The sequence below is a fragment of the Castor canadensis genome, chromosome 2 (assembly GCF_047511655.1).
Source record: "Castor canadensis chromosome 2, mCasCan1.hap1v2, whole genome shotgun sequence".
In the NCBI taxonomy this organism is placed as follows: Eukaryota; Metazoa; Chordata; class Mammalia; order Rodentia; family Castoridae; genus Castor; species Castor canadensis.
The window spans coordinates 33,189,109-33,215,025 of NC_133387.1; the positions used below are offsets into that span (position 1 = coordinate 33,189,109).

The 25,917-nt window shown below is 33.1% G+C and overlaps 1 protein-coding gene and 1 long non-coding RNA gene across 4 annotated transcripts in view; both read right to left on the reverse strand.

The window, feature by feature from the left end:
* Kcnd2 (potassium voltage-gated channel subfamily D member 2) overlaps positions 1-25,917 on the reverse strand; it is a 454,936-nt gene that overhangs the window by 236,462 nt on the left and 192,557 nt on the right. The window lies entirely within an intron of this gene.
* LOC141419944 (uncharacterized) overlaps positions 1-25,917 on the reverse strand; it is a 112,953-nt gene that overhangs the window by 28,878 nt on the left and 58,158 nt on the right. For 2 of the 3 annotated variants that reach the window (XR_012444684.1, XR_012444678.1), the window contains exons 2-3: positions 7,272-7,392; positions 5,440-5,524 (exon numbers count right to left, since the gene is read on the reverse strand). This is a non-coding gene — a long non-coding RNA (uncharacterized lncRNA). Of the gene's footprint in view, positions 1-5,439; positions 5,525-7,271; positions 17,136-25,917 lie in introns of those variants that run through there. The other variant, XR_012444672.1, reaches the window with a different exon arrangement.

Here is a 25,917-nt window from a genome sequence, read left to right on the forward strand (position 1 = left end):
CTGTACTAGTATCAACTCAAAATGGATCAAGGACCTAAATATCAGACCTGAAACTCTGAAGTTACTAAAGGAAGGAGCAGGATACACTCTGGAACTAATAGGTATAGGCAAGGACTTCCTCAATACAACCCCAGCAGCCCAGCAACTAAGAGAAAGGATGGACAAATGGGACTTCATAAAATTATAAAGCTTATGCATAACAAAAGAAATGGTCTCTAAACTGAAGAGACCACCCACAGACTGGGAGAAAATATTTGCCAGCTATACATTAGACAAAGGATTGATAACCAGAATATACAGGGAACTTAAGAAACTAAACTCTCTTAAAATCAATGAACCAATTAAAAAATGGGCAACTGAACTTAATAGAAGTTTCTCAAAAGAAGAAATGCAAATGGCCAAAAAACACATGAAAAAATCCTCACCATCTCTAGCCATAAAGGAAATGCAAATCAAAACCACACTAAGATTCTACCTCACCCATGTTAGAATAATCATCATCAAAAACACAACCAACAATGTGTTGGCAAGGATGTGGGGAAAAAGGAGCCCTAATCCACTGCTGGTGGGAATGCAAGCTGGTGAAACCACTCTGGAAAAATATTTGGAGACTCCTTAAAAATCTAAACATAGACCTGCCATATGATCCAGCAATCCCACTCCTGGGGATATACCCAAAAAATACAACACAAGTTACTCCAGAGGCACCTGCACAGCTATGTTTATTGCAGCACTATTCACAATAGCCAAGATATGGAAACAACCAAGATGCCCCACTATTGATGAATGGATCAAGAAAATGTGGTATCTATACACAATAGAATTTTACTAAGCCATGAAGAAGAATGAAATCTTATCATTTGCAAGTAAATGGATGGAACTGGAGAACATCATTCTGAGTGAGGTCAGCCAAGTTCAGAAGACCAAAAATCGTATGTTTTCCCTCATAGGCAGACGTTAGATCTAGGGCAAATGCAGCAATATGGTTGGACTTGGATCACATGATAAGGGGAGAGTACATTTGGGTGATATAGAAATAGGTAGAAAACCCAAAACATGAAAGTATTTGATGTCCCTACTCCAGAGGAGCTAATACAGAAACCTTAAAGCAACAGAGGTTATCATGAGAAGGGGATCAGTAACCAGGGTAAAGATCAGTTAGAGATGAATCAACATGGGTCATGTCACGTGTTCATGAAAGCAATGCTAGGAATATTTCTGTATAGCTACCCTCAACTCAACTAGCTAAAACACTTTGTCTTCCTTATTATGCTTGTCTCTTTTCTTCAACAAAACTAGTGATAAAGGCAGAACAGGACCTGCCTGGAACTGAGAGGGGAAGGGAGGGCAGAATTACTGTGAGATTTATATAATATATATAAGAGAATGTAACAGTACTATATATACTAAGAGGATAAGTAATAAACAGAAAATGTGAAAAAAATATTAAAGATGAAAAATATGTTCCACAATCAAGTATGTTCTTCAAAAATAATGTTAAATAACCATTTTGAATAAATGTTTAAACAAACCATTTACAATAACTGGTTAATTTTTCATAAAACAAATGTGCACATACTAAGTGTTATATGGAAATTCCTATGTATAGCCTATAAAATTTAGTCGAAATATTACTATCTCTTTCTTGTTTTTAGTCTTCCTTCAGAAAACAAATAAATAACATGGTGATTATTATGATTCCAACAGTAATTAAAATCATAAGCAAATAACGTAGATAGTAATTAAATAAGAATAAAATAAGACAGGATCCGACTGAAAATTTTACTGTGGAATATCTTTCTATAGATAGTTTTGCTACAACTGAGAAATATGCAATATTTATTGCATGTACAGTTATATCCTAAATCTAGATTCTATATATAAGGTTCAGTTCTCAATAAATAAGTTAGGGAATTACTTAATTTTTATACTCTATTAAAACTATTTTACAATTTTAAATATTTTTCAGATTAGCAAATTAATCATCACATCTTGATCTCCATGTGTTTCTTAGGCTAAAACAGAAATAATTATTTTTTATAAGATTAATCTTATGAAACACAGCCTCACAGGCTTTTTCTATTATCTTTCAGAATTTCTGTACTCTATATCTTTGCTGTATGTTCTTTTAAACTCTTTTTGGCAAGAGAGAGTACAAATGCACAAACCCATGAAAGGATCTAATCTGTATGCAATCTATGGCAATAGAGCCAAGACAAGCTAATTGGTTCATAAGTGGGATCTATGATCTTAGCGTCATTCAGTATGATGTTCTAATCCAATTACCCAGCCACTGCCTTTGTCTATATGCTGCTCAAGTGTATCAATCTTATTTATCTTTGTGTACCCAGCATCTAACACATTTATTGGCTTATGGATAGAACTCAATATTTATTAAACAAAACTCTAATCCTACATTACTCACTTTTTAAATTATCTGCTCTCTTTTTGTATTTCCTTATAATGCCAAATTTTAGAGGAAAAAAATGCAAAAATCATAGCTTGAATTATTCCTTGGTTTTGAAATATCAAGCAAGCTGGCATTTTTCTATTGGGAGTGTAAAATGAATTTAAATTATTGGAAGAAAATATAATATATATATCCTATTTATAAATTCTTTTACTAATATAATAAAAACATGAAAGCACATTTTAATGTCAATTGTGCTTTTCTCAAGCATAAATCTTCTGTTTAACACTAAAATAAAGAAAATAATTAAGTTTTTCAGCATTGTGTTTACAGCTAAATAAGTTCTTCCCCATGAGTTCTTTACTGTCTTTGTTTTATTTTTTGCAAGCTATCCTGAGATTTGCTTTGAAGATTCCTAAGACAAAATTAAGGGGAAGAAGGAGAAAAAGGACACATCTTTTATTTCAAAAGGCTACAGAATGTTACCATCTTTAGTCATTCAATGCTAGTCTTCACCTGACACATTATTATGAGTTAAAAATAATGAAAATAAAATAATGTTTAATGATGGCATTCAGTGATAGCTAGCAGAGCAGTTGTTTTATACTTCATGATAATAAATTTATGACTTTAAATACTGCTTGGACATTTTAAGTATTTTTAAAATTGGGTAAAATGTTATGCTTAAAGAAAATAGTAACGAGAGTGTAGGCCCTTTATTTAAGAGAAAAAGCACTCTATATTTTGTAATGGGATATTTCTTCATGTCTTACCCAATATCCAGATGCTAGCAATATTTACCCACCTACTCACCTGCTAAAAAAGAGCCTATCAATATTCATGAGTTATCCAGAATTCTACCAGCTTAGAAGCAGCATTCACCAAGTCTTCTCACAGGTACAAAAAGTACATCTGCATATTGTAGTGATATTTAGAAATAGGCCTTGAGCTGAACTCAAATCTTAGTAATATTTTGCAGAGCTTTCCATAATTTATAGAACCAACCTTTAATCTTTAATTCAAACATGTATACCAATATTTTTCTAATTTTAATGACAATTGTACCACATGGTCTTTAGTATGGCAGTCTGCCTAGAAACTGTTTCAGCAAATTACACACCAAGATGCTCTACTCTTTGGATTGTCTCCAGAACAAAGACTGTGATGTATAATTAAAACCAACTAACAATTAACTGCCATCAAATATAACATAAAGGACAAGCATTGCAAATTTAGTTATTTACAATAAGAAGTAGGATAAAGGCTTTTTTTTTCAATGAATGATAAAAATAGACTCACATCCTTTAGGTTATAATTTTAAGGTTTATTTAAAGTAATGATGAAACAAAAGAAAGTTAACATGTTGCATATTTCATCGTGCTGAAGTAATTTTGTTAGCATAACAAAGGAACTGTCAAAGAACTCAAAAATCAATCTATCGTATTTTTGAGCTAAAGAATTATTTTAAGGACATAGTAACATGATTTTGGCATCATTATTAGTTATATAAGCATGAGCATGTTGAATGAGCCAAAATTATGTTTTTGCACACTATATTTGTGCGTACCCAAAAAAGTAACTTAATTACTGTGATATAGCTTTTATATTTAACACCCACTTAAGAATCAGATCTTGAAGATCTGAAGTAACATGTTTCTTTCATTATTTATTCTTATATAACCTAGGGGAAAGGAATAGGGAAGCAGCTATCTAGTTATGCCTGTTTTAGGATAGAAAAAAGGAGCAAAAGATTTTTCAAGGCTTTTTATATAGCGACACAGAGGCGGATTTGCTGTGCAGCTAATGAAGCCTCGGGGCCTTTTGCTCTCAAGGGTCCCTTCCCAGACCCTGACCTTAATTTTGCCTTCATGATTTTGTACCTTATTTATTAAAGTGGCTCCCTCCAAATCACATAAGCTGTAGACCCCATTATAACATAGACCCACTAGTGCATATGTTGGAACATCTGGAGCCTTTTCGGCTTTGAAGAGCTGAGGCTTTGGGACTGAGAAGAGACCAAATATAGAGAATACAGTACTGAGAATTACAAGTGAAATTATGGCAAGTTTTCACCATTGTCAAAAATAAAAATAGAAGAAAAATAATGAGCACAATGAAAAATATAAAAAGGAAAAGGGGAAGAAAGGTGGAAGAATGGAAGAGAAGATGAATGTGGGAGGTTAAAAGGGGAGGCCAGAAAGTTAAAAAAAACTCATCTTGAAAAGAATTTGAGCCCTAGAAAATGACTAAATACATATTTCAACATTGTACTCCATACTTTGTTAATCACAGCTTTTGACTCTCTCAGTTTAAAAACTATTTGCAATGTCTAACTGAACTATTAGAATGGATTTATTTTACTGTTATGCTGGATATGGTATTTAATGCTAAATTTAAGTGGCATTTAATTTTTACTCTTGAACAGAATAGAAATTGTAGAAAAGTCACAAAATATGCTTCCAACACATAAGCCTCCTCTTCTACTTCCTCCCCCTTTCTTTTTGAGTTTGAACCACTTTAAAATGCTTGCAAAAGAACTGCTAAATGGCAGAAGTTATATAGATTATGTTTACTATATCAAGATTTTAAAATGAATGTTTCATTCTAGACTCTAAGGCAATAGATAACATATAAAAGGATAAGCCTTGCAAGAATTACAAAATAAACAAATAAAATAAGAAAACCAGTTTTCTTTCACCTACATCAAGCATGTAACATAGTTCAGAAAGTTAGTATGAAGTGAAACAGAGTAGTGGGTCTGGGGCGGTGAGATCCTATTCCCATCATTTGTTTAAGAAAAGAAACATGCAGTCCTGTCTGATTAGGATGACAGCAGAAGCCATGGACACTCAGCCCACCAAAGCTCAACAAGGATTGGCAAGGTTTTCACTGTTGCTGAAGTGTAAGCAACCAGGTGGAACAGACAGAATTTCATCCAGACCCAGAGAACTTTAGATGACAATCCCCAGTTAAGTGGCAGGTGAGAGAGCTTAAGACCTGCTAAGCCCAGGACGTCAAATCCATCTTACCTGTTTGGTATGAATTCTCTTGCCTTGCTTTTCTGCTCTCCTCTTGATCCTCTTACAACCTTGGTGAGTCTTGAAACCTTATTTACTAAGATAGTGGAAGAAGGATGAACAATTACTATCAAGGAGAGAAGAAAGGCAATGCTCTAGGCAATCTGAGAGAGTAGCCAGTTTACATTACGCCTTAACTTGGCAAGTGAAAAAACAGAACATTATGCTGGGGTTTGATTGCTGTGCGGAACTCAGTGATGTGGGGAACTGAGTTTCCCATTTAAACAAGGCAGCAACTCCATGCTTCTAGCATTTTCTATCCATGGCCAGACAACTGCTTCAGCTGAGTACATTTTAGAGAGGCAGTAGGAACAAAATATAGAGATGTTTTCTGATGACATCTCATCCTCCAGCTTATTCACAGCATTGCTTACCAACATTTTATACTGGTTATAGATTGTTTTTCTGTGAATATGCTATGTTTTATTGATTCAAGGAAACCGTCTCAAAATATGTGCTCCTGAAAAACTTTAACTTAGTCAAGACATTTTTATTCTAGTCACCCATAGTGAATATTTAATGAAAAATTACATTTTAAAAGTGAAAAAATTTCAAAATCAGAAACACCTAGGGGAATACAGAAAGTTGTAGAAGGAAACATACGATCTTATGGGATGAGAGTTGGAATTCTATAAACAAAGTAGGATTGCCAGAATAGGCTGAGTTTCTTATATTTGTGCATATCTGCAATTACCATAATAAAAACCTGTCAAACAATATGTTGACTTTAGCGGTGAAATTACTCAAGTAGGTTTGGATTTTGAATATATTCCTTAGTTTTCCAATAATTTCAGAGCTTTTAAATGATAACCTCACCTTCTGTGAAGGTGAGGCTCTGGAAAGGGCAGAAGGCATTGATTTCAATGTTGCTTGTTGCTACTGCCTTGGCAAATGTTCAGTACTACACTGGGCATGGCAGAAATGTGGTAATTAAGTACATTGCTCAGGAACCTGAATCACAGCTTATTTCTTTTCTGTATGCAGTTATTCTCTCCTACAATGTACAAAACCTTAAGAGACCTGTCATATAAATATTTCTAAAGATCAGTCAATACCTGAAGCATTGCCATCCATCATTGCTGAACAAGTTCTGTTTTACACAGTAATCACATAAATCAAGTTACAAGAGATTATAATTCTTTAAGGCACCCCTCTTGGTCCTTGGCAAGGTCATTACTATACTGTGAGTCTGTTCCCCAAGATGATGTATGTCAAAGTATTAAGTGTCGTGCAATGAAGAAACAAAGAGGGACTAATATTCTACAGTAACTAATCTCCCTTTTTAAAAAATTCTGAAAATACAGCTTTAGGGTTTAAGCTAACATTTGATGAGTGCTTATGAAATTTATTGGATTTAGAATTGCATTATTTTTCACACAAAAAAGAACAAATTCTAGCCAGAAGCCAAATGCAAGATTTAATCATCATTTGTAACCATCCCTTTGAAATGAAAAATGAGTCAAAAGTCTTATTATTTACTCACAGGCTTTGACATTTTAAGTAGAATAGTCTTAGTAATGATATTTAAACCCATATTTATTATAGCTCTTTGATAATACATATTTTTTAAAAAGCAAAGTTTACCAATGAAATGAGGTAAAATATAAAGTTATCTAACTTGGTGAAATTCTGCATTTTTTTGGAAAGTGTGTATCTTAAACACAATTTTAGTTTTATACTGCTATTGTTATTGGTGTTTGTTGGATAGGTTGGCTGATTTGGCTTGTTTTTTTGGATTGAATCACCCTAGACTGTTCTTTGGAAGTATTTCAAAAGACAAGTACCTGGGAATTTCTAACACTGGAAATTGTGATGAGCCTCAAGAATCTTGCAAGAATGTCCCCAAAGTGGGGGCCAAGTGAGAGAGTTAAATGATGCCAGAAGCACACCGTACTTTATTATTACCTGATAAAAAAAGAAAATAAAGGCACTATTAAAATAATCATGGAAAAGCAAAGTGCTATGGACAAGAACATTTACTTATGTTAAGGATGTTTGGTAAAGAAGGTGAATTAAGTACAGTTTGTTCCTATTGCTGCCCTTCTTAAGTTTGATAAACCACAGAATGATCAGTCACTTCCCATTTCTGGACTGTGCTCTTTGTCCAGATAACAGCATCTTGATTCACATCAAACATTACTACAAATGAAAGCTAGAAACAGTCTCTGACATCTGAGATTAGTCTCTAATTTAGAAGATAATTTTAAGGGAACACCTAGAACAAATCAAATTTTTGTGACTAAAAAAGTGCACATACAAAATGTAATTCTACGAAAATGCAAATACAACCCCGTGTTGGTTTAAGCATCATTTTTGTTGCTGCTACTGCACATCACATGTCCACTGAATTTCATTTTTTGAGCATTCACTGTAAAGTATGTATCCTGTGTTAGGCAGAGTCAATGGTGGTAAAAAAGTTAATCAGAAGGAGTTTTGGAGTTTCAATAGGATAAAACACTATAACAAAAATGTTGTATGTCATATTGGATAAGGAGACCTCAGAAGAAGGCAGGGATTCCATGTAGAGAGAGTATAAAATATTTTGGTGACAGCATAGGAACTGGGTATTGAAGATGGGATTTGTCTTAAGAGAAGGGTGTATGTTAGGGATAGAAAAGAGACAAGGGAATTGGAGCAGACTGAAAAAGGCTATTCTAGATAAGTAGAATATGAGCAAAAGCTCCTTATTACCTGTAAAAATTTCTATGATGAAAATCACTGCTTGAAAATGAGTTTGCATTCTCATGAAACAAGGCCATACTGTTTTAATGTACTGTGTTCAGAGCCCAAATAAACCATACAAAATAGAAATAAAACATCTTTTTACTACTAATGAGGAAAATATATAAATTTTTCTCCTTTGCTTTACAACTTGATATATAAAATAATACTAATGACATAACACAAATGATTATTTGTTTTTAATTGAGTTATAATTTATTTACAATGAAATACACTAATATATTTTTGAATAAGCATTAATTTCCATAAGCCTGTAGGAACTGGTTTTGTAAAATTTCCTTTGTTAGAGAATCCATTTTAATAGAGCTCAGTATATAACAAGGTTTTCTTCCCTTTGCTTCAGCTGAGTATTTAGCAGTATAGAAACTTGACAGGTCAGGCAATTAGAACATAATTTATGATACAAGCCTCATGTGGATGAACTGCTTTCTGCCCATAATCTTGGATGCTAATCAAATCACAAATTTCTTATGGTAGTCTCAAAAAAGAATTTCCTATGAATTGAAAAGCATAATATACTAATAGTTTACTTAAATCTTGAAATGACCATGCTGAAAGTGTTATCTGATGCATGCAATTAATTTGGTCTTTTAAAAAATGACTAAGAAAACACAAAAATTTTATACACTAGTCAGCTTAATGCTCCTGGACCACATTTATTTCCTGTGGGTGAAACCTAGCATGCACAGGCTTCCCACAGGGTCTTTTAATATATTGCAATTATTTAGTTTATTAAATGCTTTTTTTCAACAACCCTTGTGAGTTACTGTACCTTATAATATGCTTATGCCAAAGCAAGAAATTCATGATATTTAAAAATGTTGGTAAATAAATATCTATTTGAAGTGAGATTAAATAAGTTCAATATGACAAATTGCAATAACAATTAAAACCATGTTTGTTTCCTTTACTCTTGTTTCTTTCATTTATATATTTTAATACTTTCTTTTACTCTGAACCATTTTGTGGTAGAGCCTGCTAGATGTCCAATAAAATCCATGCTTGTCTTCTTCTGAAATGGTAAAACAAAGTACTCAAGTTTTACCTAAGTGCATATGTCCACTTGAAATACAATTACTTTCTCAGGCTGTTTCATGTTATGTGGTGAATGTGATTAATTTAGGTCAATAGAGTACAATTGGAAATTTTCTAAGACCCATCCTTAGAACATAATTTTGCTCTATCCTTTGTCACATTTTCCATTTATTTTCCCCTATTCTGTGAACAGACCTTGTATGTAATGGCCGGAGTTCCATTTATTGTTTTGGGACAAGGGAAGATGGATGGACAGGGAGATGTTTGGAAGGTGCATGGGTCTGTGAGCATCTTGCAGAGCACAGGCACATTACTTCTTAACATAAAATATAACTATGTTTTTAAAGTTTATCAGCATAATCCTAACTTAAGTAAGCATATCAGTTTAGTCTCATGAAATACAACTTTTTAACTCTTATTTTGTCAAATGTCCTAGGAACTCATCTCTTTCAGAAGGTCTTCCAAGACTAAGCAATTTCAAGTATGTACTCCTAATAAATACTTCATTTTCTAATTGTGGCCATATTGACTCAGTGAAGGCCTTCTAAGGGCAAGATGATCTCTTAAAATATAGGTCATTCAAAGGGACATTGGGAGCTTGCGGGCAACTAACAATAATGCAATTAAAGAGCTCATGATAGAATCGGGTATTCTTACTTCTTGTCTCTAAATGTTAGCAGTATCCTTTATTTTTACTTCACATTTCAGCCTACTTAACAAAGAGAATGATTAATCAGTATTTTTACATGCTACACATAACACTTAGCAGAGAAAGGATGTTATTATAGTTTCAGATATGACAGTTCTTAGTAAATTATCTTTATCTTAAGAAGAATCTAGAGAAACTCAAATGCCATCATCATCATCATAAGCCAGATTAACATCTTTACATGGGGTTGGGTAATGAATTTTATTCAGCTCAATAAGACACTGTATGAGACAGTACAGGGTATGTATACAAATTACCTACAGTTCCAACTCTTGGAGAGATTAACATAGGGAATATAAGGGAAAAATAATTTAATAAAAGCAAGATATGATACTCCCTACAAAATGCAACAGAAATTTGGAGAGAAGAAAGTTTGTAACCCAGATTAGGAAAACTTCAAGAAGTAGGTGGCAATAGCACAGTGGTGCCACTTGAGGTCAGTTTAGAAATGCTGTCTTCTCATGCGACACTAACTATGGCCTCACTTGAGCCAAAGATATACAAACAGGAGAGACTCCACCAGAATCTAAGGTTATATTTTAAGCCTGAGGCCTAGAGAGCCAAGTTCCCCAACCTCTGAGTCTATCAGGACAACTTCCTCAGGAGAGTGCTGCAGGTTTGTAGAACAGCTTTTGCTCAGAAAGGATTTCTGAATCGGAGTGTCCACTTACCTTTTCTTAGTAAACTACTACTTCAAGCAGGTCTTGAAGGTCTTGCCCTCTTAATTTCAACCACTTTTGATAATACCTGTTTTTTATTTAGTATTATTTTTCTTGTTTCTTGTGTGTTAATTCAACTCTTTTGTAGTTTTGCTTGGCTAAGTCATATACTGGTTGCCTGGCCCTGGTATGTGTTCCATTAAGTAATCATATGGGTAGATAAATTTTTAGTCTCTCAAAGGCTAGGACATTTTTTAACCTCCTTAGTACCTTAAATAAAGAATTATGAGTTTTGAGACCTTTCTTTTGCCTAACTTAGGGAGACTATAAGCTTAAGAGGGGTGGAGCAGGGGGGTGGGTGGAATATTTTGAACTGTTCTCTTCATCTTTCTACCTAGAACTCCATCTCTCTATTTTGACCTTAGTCAGAATAAAGTGAAAGTAACTCCTTTTACTGCCTTTTAATCTATGAAATTCAGGCAAAAAAGAATCTCATTGAACATCTACCTGTGACAAAGCTAAAAGTATAACTTTCTACATTCTTTTCCTTCTTAGAGTTGGGGAAATGTTAATGGCATTAAAATGCATTAAGTTGATCAGCCATTATGGTAATGTGCAACCTGGTTCTGGTTCAATAACATTACAGCCTCAACTTTCTTGATTGAAAAGGGACATGGTGACCTGGGCAAATTGCTTTGACAGGATTGTTTCTTATCTCACACTGATAAAGGGGTTCTCATTGGAGAGCTTGATCATTGAATTGGGGTAAAAATAAAGTCATTCTATTATTTAGTATCCAAGAGTGGGTTGCTAATACCTTTTTAAAATGGAATGTTTGATCTCATTAATTTTGTAAATAATACTATATTTAAAAACAAGCCCAAATCGTCTCCTGCTTGTAGAACAGCCTTAAATGCTAGCTTTTAAAAAATGTAAACACAAGAAGAAAGAAAAAAATTATCACTTTTCAAAGATGTGATTACATTTCCAAAGCATCTACTTATTTCACAGCTTTATTATTACTAATGTACATGATTTCAGGGGAGTAGAGAAGCTGAATTCAAATATCTACTTGTGGCAACACAGCACCAATTATACACTCCATGGCTATTTATGTCCTCTGCTGATCAACTAGCAGTGGGAAGTAAAATTGACAACACACTCATGCAATGACAATTATGGGTCAAACTTCAGCAAGCCTGTTTAAATGGTTCCATTAGGTCCTACTTGAAATACTGATTTACATATATTTTGACTATTTTCAGACTCTTTGAAATACTGTGATATAATAATTTTCCATAAAAATGCATTAGTTCACAACACTGAAAAATGAAATACGTGTTCCATGCACACAAATTTCTGCAGAATTTAAATTGCACTAAAATACATCTCTAACTATGTTTTAGCTGATTAAACTATCATTTGGATTTCACAGCAGGGCTATTTAGTAATGAATTTGGATATTTTTAGAATTGTTTAAATAGACTTATCTTGCAGTGTTAATGTATTTTTAAGAAAAACAACAACTGTGTACATATGACAAGGGATATCTTCCTATATTGACTTATTCCTTGTCTAATTGTTGCTATCTACTTGTTAGTCTTACCTAAATATAATTTTGCCAGGTAATTTTTCTCCTAGTAAACTGCAGCAACTCTTCTATAAAGCTTACCAAATATTGATTTTTTTTTTGAAAGACAGCATCTCTTTATGTAGCCCAGGCTGACCTTGGGTTCATGATTTTCCTGTCTCAGCCTCCTGAGTTCTGAGATCATAAGTGTGAGCACAACAGCTGGCTACAAATATTGCTGTTTTAGAGACATGTTTTTATGCAAGATAAATACCTTTTTTAAATTACTTCCTTTAAAAAATGGTGCCATTATATAGAAAACAAAATAATACAAAAGTGTAAGGCAGGATGACATGGTATATATCAGAAAGCACATCAGTTAACTTAATACCTAGACATCACTGCCACTCAAAGCCACCTGATTGTTCTTCCTGGATCTAGTCTTCTGTCCCTTCCACCAAAGGAAACAGCTACATTAAGCTTTGTTTTCCTTAACATTTTGTTATTTAAAATACAGTTTTTACTCCATATGTACAGTTCCTTAATATGTTGTTTAGTTTTGCCTACTTTTGAACCTCTTAAAATAATATTAGCTTATACAAGTCAAAAAGATTCCATTTATTTACAGTTTTCCTATTTTATAATTTCTATAATTTCATTCACACTGAATGCAATTATCAGTAGTTCAGTAATTGTACTGCTTATTTAATGTTCCACTGTATAAATATGTTGTGATTCATATACAAGCTATATATTTTAGATATTTCTAGTTTAATGCTATTCCGTACTAGGCTTCTATGAACATTTTTGGTCATGTCTTCTGATGGAAATGTATAAGGGTTTCAAAAGTGGTTTCCATTCCCATGAGCAATACATGATTATACTGCTTCACATTTTCACTAATATTTGGCCTTGTAAAATTCTTTATCGTTAACTTTAATCATTTTTAGTTGACACAATACTTGTACATATTTATAGGAAATTATGAAAATTTAATACATGTATACAATCTGTAATGATCAAATCAGAGTAATTAGCATATCTAGCTCATGAAAGATTTATCATTTCTGTATGTTGAAAATCTTCAGATTCTTCTTTTCTAGTGATACATATTTTATCAATATTTGAAATACGTCATGACTTATAGACTGTAGTTACCCAACTCCGCTACAGAACACCAAAACTAATTCCTCCTATTTAACTCTATTTTGGTACTCATTATCTATTCTCTTTCCATTCCCTTCACAACCCCCTTCCCAGTTTCTAGTGACCATTACCCCACTCTCCTATGAAATTGACTTTTTGGGCTTCCACAAATGGGTAAGAACATATAGTATGTTTCTATCTGTGCCTAGCTGATTTTACTTAGCATGCTATGCTTCAGCCCCATTTACTTTGTTGCAGTTGACAGGCTTTAATTTGTTTTGGTTGAATTGGCCCATTACATGTACACTGTATTTTTTAAACCATTATTCTGTTGATGGACACCTTGGCTGACTCTTTTGATTCTGTATCTTGGGTGCTGTATGTAATACTCTAATAAACATAGGAATTAGGGTATCTTTGATATAGTGATTTCAGTTCCTTTGGATATATATCCAAGAGTAGCTCATCTGAATCATATAGTAGCTCTATTTTTAACTCTTTGAGGAATGTCATTATTGATTTCTATAGTGGTTGCCTTAAATGACCAGTGATATTTAGCAGTTTTTCACATACTAAAATTTTCAATTTTTACAAATCTAGGTGTTAACTGCAATCCTATGGACTTATCTTATATTTTCTTATTACTGATAATATTGAGCATAATTTTATAGGTTTCTGGTGCTTTCCTGATGTTCTGTGATAAGGAAATTATATGTTTTGTTTACTGATTTTTCTGATTGGTTTGCTTTTTCCTCTTGAATTTTCAAGACTTCTTTATCAAATCAGATATTACTTCTTCACATGTTTGTCCAGCCCCATTAAATTTCATGTTCTTGAGGGTAATGACTAAGACTTTATTGTCCTATCTCTAGTAATCATCAACATTGTGATTCAGCTACATAGTTCTCTATTTTGCAGATAGTACCAGGTTGTTTATGCTAAAATTTCATCTTAAACTTTTAAAAAAGAAGGAAATATTAATCTTCATTTTACAGGATGCTTGGAAAGATCCTGTATCATTGTGTATGAATGGTATATGGAATTGTTGTGGGAAGAAAACAGAATTGTGAGGACATGCACTGAGCATATGCATGTGAGTGTGTGAGTATGAATTACATGTGAATGTGTGTAGGTGTGTATATATGTATGTACACACCTATATTTATATATGTACATGTGTAAACACTGATATGGTCTGAATATTTGTGTCTATACAAAAATTCATATACTGAAATCGTAACCTCTCCCACAAGGTGATGATATCAGGAGCTGGGACCTCTAGTAGATGATTACTAGGTCATATGAGCAGAGCCCTTGTGGATGGAATTAGTGAATTATAAAAGTGGTTCCAAAGAGTTGTTTTTTCCTTTCTACAGTATAGGATGAAGCTCAAAACTTCCATCTATAAACCAGAAAACTCAGTATTTGGTTTGGCCCACCAAATACTGAGTGGACCAGAGTCTTGATCTTGGACTTCCTAATCCCCAGAACTGTGTATAAGTGACCACTTTAGGGCATTTTTTCTTATAATAGCTTGGGAAGTCTAACATGTGTATGTATGCATGTGCATATGTGTATCCATGAAATAAAACACACCATACGTGTAGTTGAAGACAATGGATGATTCAATAAAAAGGTGATATCAAACACTGGTGAAAAGCCAGCATGGTGGTTCATGTCTATAATCCCAACACTGCAGAGGCCAAGGTAGGAAGATTGTGAGCTTGAGGCCAGTTTGAGCTACAGAGCAAGTTCCAGGCCAGCCTTCATTATACAGTAAGTCCTTGCCTCAACAAAATGGTGTGGTACACACCAGTTTTTGATTTTTTTTTTTTTTTTTACAAAATGAGTTCAAAATATTCACTTACCTTAAGACTTTCTAAATAGCACATTATTTAATAATTTTACTTTACTAAAGAGAATATATGCTTTTGGGTTTGTTTATATTTTGGTTTATACTAAATTCTCATCCCACTGAATGAGAAGAGATGTGAATTGCACTGTTCCAAAATCTAGAAAAATAAATTTCTTTCTTTTTGATTAATAGCCATGAAATAGTGTGGTAAGGCAAATGGTATGTCTGGCATGAATTTATGCTAGGCACAAAGAAGCTGGTATTTTTCACTTGAAAACATGGAACTAAAACTGCTAGTTTTTATGGCACTACTAATGAAATCCATAATTAGATAAGAACGAAATTGCCAAAGTTGTAAATTAAAAACCTTATTGTCACATGAAGTTCCTTAACATTCTAAGTATTTTAGTAAAATATAATAAACTATAATTGCTAAATTGAAATTATTTACATTAATTACCTAATTGTGCTAATCAAATAAATATGTTAGCCCTTTCAAAAATTTCCTAGTTGGATCTAAAATGTCAAATACGGAAGATAAGAATTAAAACTAAAATGAAAATGAAGAGATGGCAGAGTTCTGAAAATTCATTTTTAATAATGAGTTAATATGTTTACGGAACTTACACTCATGCAAGATTTCATTTGGACTGGATGTTATTTTTATGCCTTTTACACTTAAAGAAATGATGTCAGTCCCTGTGAATCTCTACAAAATTGCTCTGTCATATACCACAAATGGAAGTTAGCTTCTCCACATGCCCAAGATAGTTATTATTATTATTATTATTATTGGTAGCTAAGTATGACTGGTCTACCTATAGGTGTATGTGTCATCTTTCCTAAAGTATATTCTCTGTATTTATATCCAAATTATCATAGGACATCCACAATAGAATATAGGTGATCTTCACTAATTTCTTGAGTTTGCACACCCCATATAATTTTACTTCAAGCCTTTTATGTCACTTTATTATGGGGCACGAAGTCTAATTTTCTTCACTTAAAATATCACTTCAAGATTAATGTTGCTTTGATAAGGATGTGACTGCATAATAGCAGCCCAAATGAAAGCATTTTAATCTTAATAGAAATCACTGTAAATGCAACATGGAAAAATAATTTCACAGAATATGCCTATGTCAGCAAGTAGGGCAACCCATCAAGGACAGAGGAAGATCTCTGTAATGGACATGGTATTTCTGTGGAAGTTACTTATTTAGAATGTATTATGATGGCCATCTTATTTCATTAGGAGGTTTGTGGCTTTCCTTTCATAATTCTTTAACTACATGAATGCCTATGTTTCAAAAGTAAAGTAAGAAATCACTAATCAAATCACAGAGCTAATTTTCTCTGTGATAATTAATAATTATTTCTGTTAAAATTATTAATTTTCAATTTATATACAGCCTATGTATTATACATATACAGCACTAACACAATGTATATAATTTACATAGAAATCTGGTTCATATATGTATTAAATGAAGGTAACTCACTTATTAACTTTTAATAAGAGACTGACCTACAGATAAAGAAGCCATTTGTATTAGGTATGAATTGATTCCTATTTTTGATGTAATTGCTAGTTATATAAATATAAGCTATTTTGAATGGAAATATAAGCTCATTTTGTCCTGTGTTTAATATACAGAATATTAATACATATGCAAAAGACTGAATTTATTTCTAGCAGTGGTAATTTCAATCAGGATACATGTTAACATTTAGCTGTAATTGCTAATTTATTGTAATGATCTAACAGTCTGTACACTAAATGGTAGGGGAAAATTGGACAGCTTACTTAGGGGAACTTATTGAATATGTGTTTTTTTTTTAAAATCCTAGAAAGTATATTTTGAGTTTAATTAGTATGAAAGCTATCAAACCAAGCTATAGTTAATTACATTGATTTTTCTATGTATATTACTCCTACTTAAAATATTGTTAAGATTTTTAATTTGCTTTTATCCAACTACAGATAAATGTATCAAAAAGATAATTCATAAGAAACAATATTTTTAAATAAACATGAAAACATGTTAAATAATAAGAATGGGTTTCTCTCTATTTTTCTAAATCAATAACCAATTTTATTTTATATTTATAAATGTTTTTTTAATTTTTAAGTAATATACTCTTTAGAGACATTTAAGGAAATATACTATTAATTTCTCTATGAAGCTACAGTTATTATTTTTTCTGACCCTTTATTTATATGAGTTTTCATAATAAAACTCTTTTGTACATGTTAGTAAAATCTTCAGGAGTTTTCCATAATACTTGAGAGAAAGCCATAGCTGAGGTGAAGTCTAGGCCACAACAGGAGGTGTGATTTCAGTATTTTATTACTTTTGTCCTTTTAAGAGTATCAGGCACAGTGATGGTCATGTTGCTAAATGCAGAAAATCTTCCAACACCATCCACTTTCTGCTGTGGAAAGAGAGGGCTTGGCAACACCAGACATGGTCTCTACAGTTGGACCTCCTGTCCAGAGAGAGAGAGACAGAGAAAAGCATGACAAAACCTAAGAGAGCTCAGAATACCCTTGACCCTGATATAAACAGGGATTCCTGAGGACTGGAGGTATGGCTTAAGTGCAAAGCAGGCACGAAGCCCTGAGTTCAAATCCCAGTCACCCACCAAAAAGAAGGAGTCCTTGAAACTATTGCCATCAGAATTAGCTGATGATATTCTATTTCACATCCTCTTTTTTATATTCTACTTCATCTCTTTCAATTCCTTCATTTTTCTTGATATTTCATTTTAAAAATAGTTGTTTACTTTCTCCTATCTTGGTCTTTGGTGTGTAGTTGTACCAAGAAAGGTTATTTAACTTGGTTTCTGATATCAGGAGCTGAATTGTTGCTTGCCCTATTAAGTGTATCTTTGTTCTCTCCCCCTCCTCCTTTTCTTTTTTTTTATGCATATGTGCATACAATGTTTGGGTCATTTCTCCCCGCTTCTTCCCCCTTCCCCCTCCCCTCTTACCCACCCTAACCCCTCCTTACCAGGCAGAAACTAGTTTACCCTTATCTCTAATTTTGTTGAAGAGAGAGTATAAGCAATAATAGCAAAGACCAAGGGTTTTTGCTAGTTGAGATAAGGATAGCTATACAGGGAGTTGACTCGTATTGCTTTCCTGTACATGTGTGTTACATTCTAAGTTAATTCTTCTTGAACTAACCTTTTCTCTAGTTCCTGGTCCCCTTCTCCTATTGGCCTCAGTTGCTTTAAAGTATCTGCTTTAGTTTCTCTGAGTTGAGGGCAACACATGCTATCTAGTTTTTTGGGTGTCTTAGCTATCCTTGTGTGTTCTCGCTTTATCATGTAATTAAAGTCCAATCCCCTTGTTGTGTTTGACCTTGATCTAATGTCCACATATGAGGGAGAACATATGATTTTTGGTCTTTTGGGCCAGGCTAACCTCACTCAGAATGATGTTCTCCAGTTCCATCCATTTACCTGTGAATGATAACATTTCATTCTTCTTCATGGCTGCATAAAATTCCATTGTGCATAAATACCACATTTTCTTAATCCATTCGTCAGTAGTGGGGCATATTGGCTGTTTCCATAACTTGGCTATTGTGAATAGCACTGTAATAAACATGGGTATGCAGGTGCCTCTGGAGTAACCTCTGTCACATTCTTTTGGGTATATCCCCAAGAGTGGTATTGCTGGATCAGATGGTAGATCAATGTTTAGATTTTTAAGAAGCCTCCAAAAAAAAACCAAAAGAAGCCTCCAAATTTTTTCCAGAGTGTTGTACTAGTTTACATTCCCACCAGCAGTGTAAGAGGGTTCCTTTTTCCCCCGCATCCTCGCCAACACCTGTTGTTAGTGGTGTTGCTAAATGATGGCTGTTCTAACGGGGTGAGGTGGAATCTTAGTGTGGTTTTAATTTGCATTTCCTTTATTGCTAGGGATGATGAGCATTTTTTCATGTGTTTTTTGGACATTTGAATTTCTTCTTTTGAGAAAGTTCTATTTAGTTCACTTGCCCATTTCTTTATTGGTTCATTAATTTTGCCCCTCTCCCTTTTCTTAAAGAAAGCCCTTTATTTCTAGTAAAAGCTGTAGGTCTGTTTGGTGAGAAAGGCAAACCTGTTGAAGTTTAATTTATAGAATGTGGATGCCAGATGTTGGCAGCCAAGCAGGATCACTGGAGTGCCACTGCGCTGTGCTTTCTGCATTGGCTTCCCCTAGCTTAGCATATTGATTTTACAATTTATGGCTTTCAAAGCCATTTGCAGTCTTGATCCTTCTCATAGTTCCAATTTGCTTATGTCAGTCAAGAACACTGAAATTGTTCCGTGGCTGCATGTTTCCTTTGTAGCTCAGATTTTTTAATAGTTCAATTCATTTAAATCAGGATTGAAAGCTAACATTGATTTGCCTTTTTAATGTTTAGCATTCTTCAAGGTCTAGTCCCATATATTTTGAGCCTATTATACATGTTCAGAAGAACAGCTTGAGTAGGTCTTTTTACAAATTTTACAAATTTCCCTTGCATTATCTCAGTTACTATAACTGGCTCAGATAATTTGGTGAGCTATTCAAAGCAGAAATAAAAGACAATATTGTATGAGAGAAAGAGGTTTGGAAGTAGAATTCATCACCATTTAAAATGGAATATATTGTCACTCTTTCCTTCTTTTTTTTTTTTTTTTTTGGTGCTTTATCCGTGTCTGGTGTCCATGAATCTACATGCTGGCTTCCTGGTTTTATCTTTGTGGCAAGTTACATCTCTGGACCTCTTCACAGTTCTTGGTTAGGTGGCTGGTTGCTCCCTCTCTTAACTTTTAATAAATCTTACTTATCTTACTTTTTCACCCTCAGAGGAATTTGGAACTAGCAATTCTAAGATTTTATAAGGTTCTTCAGCATTAATCACCTATACTGCACCTTCTTGGTTCCTATATCCTGTAGGCATGGGTTCCATTGTTTCATGCTCTGCTCTGCTCAGTCAGCTACCACTCCTCTGTTCACTCTTCACTTTCCAATGTTTCTACATTTATCATTCATCATGTCTTTTCCCAATCTCTTTGACCACCCTGCTTTTATGCTTTCCATTCTTTATTTCATAAAAACCTTGGTGGGCCTTCATGGTAGAGTTAAACATATGACTTTCTATATGCCAAAACCCTGCATAGTGTGAGTCTGGTTAACATTTGTGCCTCAGAGACCTATCACTAGGAATTCAAATATATTAGATATACTTTTCATTATCAAACAGTTTATATTTATAAGCCAGCTTGACCCAGATTATAGTGCTACATATATGCCATTTGTAAACTATATATTCATGCATATTAAAATTTTATAGTTAAACATTAACTTTTGGGTGATTTGAGTTTAAATAGTTCACTCATTCATTTATGCATTTACAAATATTTATTGGACACCCTCTACATGCTAGGTGCTAGTCATAGAGCACTAAACAATACCAACAAAGTCCTGTCATACACGTATTTTACTTTCTAGAGAGGAGAATTCAAAAATACAAAAAGAAACATCTTATTCATTCAGAGTTAATGAATCTGAGAAGAAAAATAAAAAAGACCCATTATAAAAGTTCTGAAAGTTCCTGTGTCTGAAAGATTACTCAGAGAAAGCCTTTTTACAAAGTATCGATTTTTATGAATTCTCTTTTACATTTCTAACTTGATAAAATTTTTCTACTGTTATTCACATATAGAATAAATGACTATTTGTTCACAGGTAATCCAGAAGAGGCAGATAGTCTATTAAGCACCTGGAGGATGACTTGTGGTGTGAGCAAATCAAGAACTGTTCTCTCCTTATCTGCTTTATGAAAACTTATGATAGTATGTCAGTGTCCAGGTACCTGTAGAAGAACAGGAACTATTTTTCCATTTTATACTTTGATGTTTTATGTTGCGATGGAATCAACTGTTTCCTGGCAGTATTTGAAAGGAAAATTGAGATTTTCTTATTCTAGAATAATTAACTCTGAATATGTTAAGATTTGGTATTTAGTAGACAGGAGAAAAATAAAGGAGATGAACCAATTTGGGATACAATATGTACATGGAAGTGTTACAAGGAAACTCCCTGGATAGCTGTCTTAAACAAAATGTCAAGTTTATTCTTACAAAAAGAGAGCAGGAGGCCAAAATGAGTCTTGCCTGGGGATTTGGATGTGGGGAAAGGGTGTAGGAGGGTGAATATGGTGGAAATAATTGTGTACACATGTATAAAAATGAAAAAAATGGGACCTGTTGAAACTATTCCAGGAATGGGGGGAGGAAGATAAAATAGAATGATGGAGGAGATGAATTCAGCTATGACATGTTGTAAGAATTTTTATAAATGTGACAGTGTGCCCCAGCACAACAATAATAAAAAAAATAAAGCAGAACATAGTTAAAAAAATTGGTATTTAGGTGAAAAGTTTTATATGTTGAAGAAATAATATCCAATACAAATGTGCTATTTTCATAACTAATATAATAAAAACACAGATTACTGTAATAAAATAATGATGGCTGCAAATATCATATCAAATAAAAGATTATTTGCTAGTTTATCTCAAACTAAAACTAAAACTATCAATCGAAAGTTATCAGTGTTGACTGAAATGTAACAATCTTATTTTTAATTTGTTTTTCCTAGACCATCTATTAGGCAATTTAGTTTCTTTCTCCATTGCAAAACATGTGAATGAGTGTGTGTGTGTGTGTGTGTGTGTGTGTGTGTGTGTGTGTGTGTCTGTTATATGATATATGTAAGCCTGGTTCTCAGATATAGGAGATATCTATGTGTGTTTGTGTAATATACTTTATGAGGAAAAATGTCTCAAAGGCATTTAACTCTCAATTTCGTAGATTTTTCTTAACACTAAAAACTTGACAAGATCCTATAATAAAATCAGGGGCCTAGATATGGCAGAATCCCTCATAGTTGGAGGTTCTATAAGAAAATTGCATTACAAGTTCTATGCATTATTAAAAAAAATGAGAATCCTTAGAAAGCTAAAAGTATTATAGCACAAAAGCACAATTTAACTGAGGATGCCAAAAAGAACTTTGAAATGTTAGAAGAAAATGTATTTTTTAAATACATTCTTTATTAGAAATTAATTTCTTTTGGGAAATGGTATTTCTTCTATGTAATAAGGTATATTCCATACCTCCATAAAGAAAATAGATGTGGGACCTTTGTAAAATTATGGAAAAATAACTCCTAGATTTTAGCTCCAGGAAGACAAAACACACCTATAGACCACACAGAAATTTTAGGATATCTACAAATTCTATTGAAATCTATAAGTAGAAATTAAGGATTAGATGACGATAACTACTTAAATGGAAATGGCTCGGTAATGGTCACCTCAACGAGTCCTTCACCCTCGTGCTTTCTGTGCCCTGCTTTATAATCACTAAGGCAGCATTGTCCTCTCATTGCTACATTTTACCTCTCCAGCTTTTTATGGAGACTTTTTATCCTCCCTTTTTTCTTTTATTTATCTCTATATTCTTTCTATCTTTGACCAGCTTTTCTTCTCCTACCATCAAATTTCCCCTGGTATTACAAATTTTAAAAAGAAAAGCAAAACAATAACAAATTAATCTCCTCTGGATTCTTCTTCCTTCTCAGACACATACCTGCTTATATCCATGCATTCATCTTGTCATATTTTAGAAATGATATTATTCACTTGGTGTGTCCAATTCTTCATCTCACATTTATTCTTTGGTTCCACATAATCAGTCTTTTATTTTACTAGTTGACTGTAACTGCTTTCTTCAATTTAGGAGTATCTTTCTAATTATCTACATCTGAGTCCTTATGGTATCCAGTCTCTGTAACATTTTCTGCTATTGTTTATTTCTTCTGCTGTTATTACTCTTGGTGAATCTTACACTGAATCTTCTGATTTTCCTCCTCTCACTATGGTGAATAGTACCAGTCACCATTGCTGCATTCTTCATTATCTTTTTTGTTTCTGTTGTTGGAAGTACTGGTGTTTGAACTCAGGACCTTGCTCTTGTGAGCCATACCTCCAACTTCATTTCATCTTTCTTTAAATGCAGGTGCTTTGAAGAATCCTTCAACAGTCTTATTTTTAGCTTCCTATTTTTCTTTCTCAGATGTTTCCAATATTGCTACTGTTTTACCTATCACTTCCAGGAAAATAACTCACAGATGTATATGTCTAGCTTTGACCTTTATGAAGCTGAGGGATCCATATTCACATTCCATTTGCCTGTTAAACTCTTCCTCCTTGCTGTCATTCTGCTATCTCAAACTTAGTATGTACAAACTCTAAGTCCCCGTGTTTCCTTTTCTTGTGTCTCTTTCCTCAAATTTCCCTTACAGAAAGCCACATACCTTTCACAACCTAATATGCATGCCACATTTAGTAAAAATAAAACAGGTTTATTGATTTTTTTCAAGTTCAATCTGTAATAAATGATGCATGAAGTTTTTATGTGAAAGAACCCTACAGCACAGTAGTTAAGAACCAACATTTTCATGTCAGGCTGCCCTGAGTTTAAACCCCAGCAATACTTGGAAACTTTGTGAACTTTTTTAAGTCACTTACCAAGGTTTCATTTTTTTACCTGTGATATGACAATAATGGCAACAGTCATGACTAATAAAGATCATGAGAAGGGGTCATAAGTGACACAGCTAATCATATGCAATTTATTACTGCTTTCTAAACATGAATAGTGCGAAAATATTGTTGTTAAATAAGATAAAATTCTTATAGGGTAGGATCCAAAATGGCAATGTGAGCTGGAGACATCATAGCTGCCTTTAGAAAAGTATGAAGTGAATAAAGAGTAGGTAACCATTCTTGCCTTGAAGAGTACTTTCTGAAAGTTGCCAAATGTTTTTTTCCTTCAAAACAGCTGCAAAAGACAGTAAAATGCATCTTTTAGTTGGGTGTAAGATCATTCTGAGTGTGGTGAGAAGAAAGGAGAATGGATATTGGGATAGTCAACTGAGATTCTCTGCCCTATGGACTGTGGCAGTTTCTAATTAGATGTCATTGTATCAGTTGTGTGGCTGAATAAATGTAATTAATCTATCCTTTGTCTACCAGTAACAAAAAATAATGTGTAGATAAGATTATGTATAAACTTGTACACTATGAGGAAAGCCTGATTTTAAGACTGTCTGTATTCACAATGAGAGCTAATCAACAAAGTGTATGGGAAACCACATGGAACAGGAAAATAGATAAATATGAAAAAATTAATTTGGCCTTTAAGCATCCAAGAAAACATTTCAACTTACATGTTTCTGAGAACTTTCCAAACATTAATTTTTAGGCATCTATAAAATGTCATAAAAGTTTAATTTGATGACCAGAAGGAACATAAGATATTTTCCTCAGTTATTCTGAGTTAGGAATGTTATGAATTAGCATAAAGATAATTAAAACTGATATTATAAATGACAAATGACTAAATGTTGCCAATTAATGAATTTAATGGATGACTTCAAAGTCCTTTTTAAAAAAACTCTTACAGCAAAATAAGCATACAAATTTAGAGAAAAATATTAAACCAAATTCTTATAAAACCAAGTAGCTTCAACAGTCTTCATGATTTTTCCCTACTTGCTTTATCTGTTCTCCCTCTAATTTCTTTCTCAAATATTTTAAAAACAAAACCTTATGTCACACCATTTTACCAAAAAAATGTATCTTGTTTGAAAATAGTATTGAATCATAGACTGACGATGTGTCTCCTAGAAGTTTATCAGTGTATGTCAAAAGTTGTCAAGTGATACTTTTATCAAAAAGAACATTTTGCATTTGTAAGTGCTTTCTACTCTCTATTTTAAAGGTTTCCCTGTATTTCAGTCATCTGAAGGTCTAATATCTACTGCTAAAAATGTTCAGTATTATGGCGGAAGAACATTCACCATACATGAAGACCTACATATAGTCAATATTAGGTTTATTCACCTAATCACAATATGGAAGCTGATTTTTACACCAAAGAATAATCTATTCTTGATGATAATTTTACCAATTTAAGCCTTAACATATTTTAATGAATAAAATTCTCAATACTTGAATACAGAAGTTGATGTTTGGACTGAAATCAGCATTCAATACCCCCCTGTTGCTACCATAAGTTTACCTTTTTCTTCTACATTTGAATATACTGATTCTTTCTCATTTTGTAGTGAGTATTTACTCAAATCAAATAGAACATTCATATTGAGAATTGTCAGAATAAATATTTTATAAATTTCTAGAAGAATACCTGAATATTCTTTAGAAATATTTCTTAAAATTTCTCTAGCATAAAAAATAAGTTCAGTTGAAAGTAAGTACATTTTAGGAAGCTTTAGGTACACTTTATGGAATTAAAAATTCCTTTGTTGTTAAATACATTCATTCTAGTTCCTCTGGAAGTACATGTACTCCTTTCTTACCTTTCAGTTCACAGAAGTAAAAAGTAAAAATAAAAAAAGATGTATTTTAGACTCACATTAAGAAAATTATGTTTTTTTTACAAGGCTTGGTTCATTTCTCCCCCCTGAACCAAGCCTTGTATGCACATATGAATAATAAAAGAAAAAAAAACAAGTTCATAGTTCTTGTTTAATAGAAATATTGATATACACTGTGTATTGTACAAGTTAATAAAAAAGTAACAAGTTGCCTCTTAAAAAAAAAAAAGAAAATTATGTTTTATTTCTGTGGGTTGGAAGAAAAAC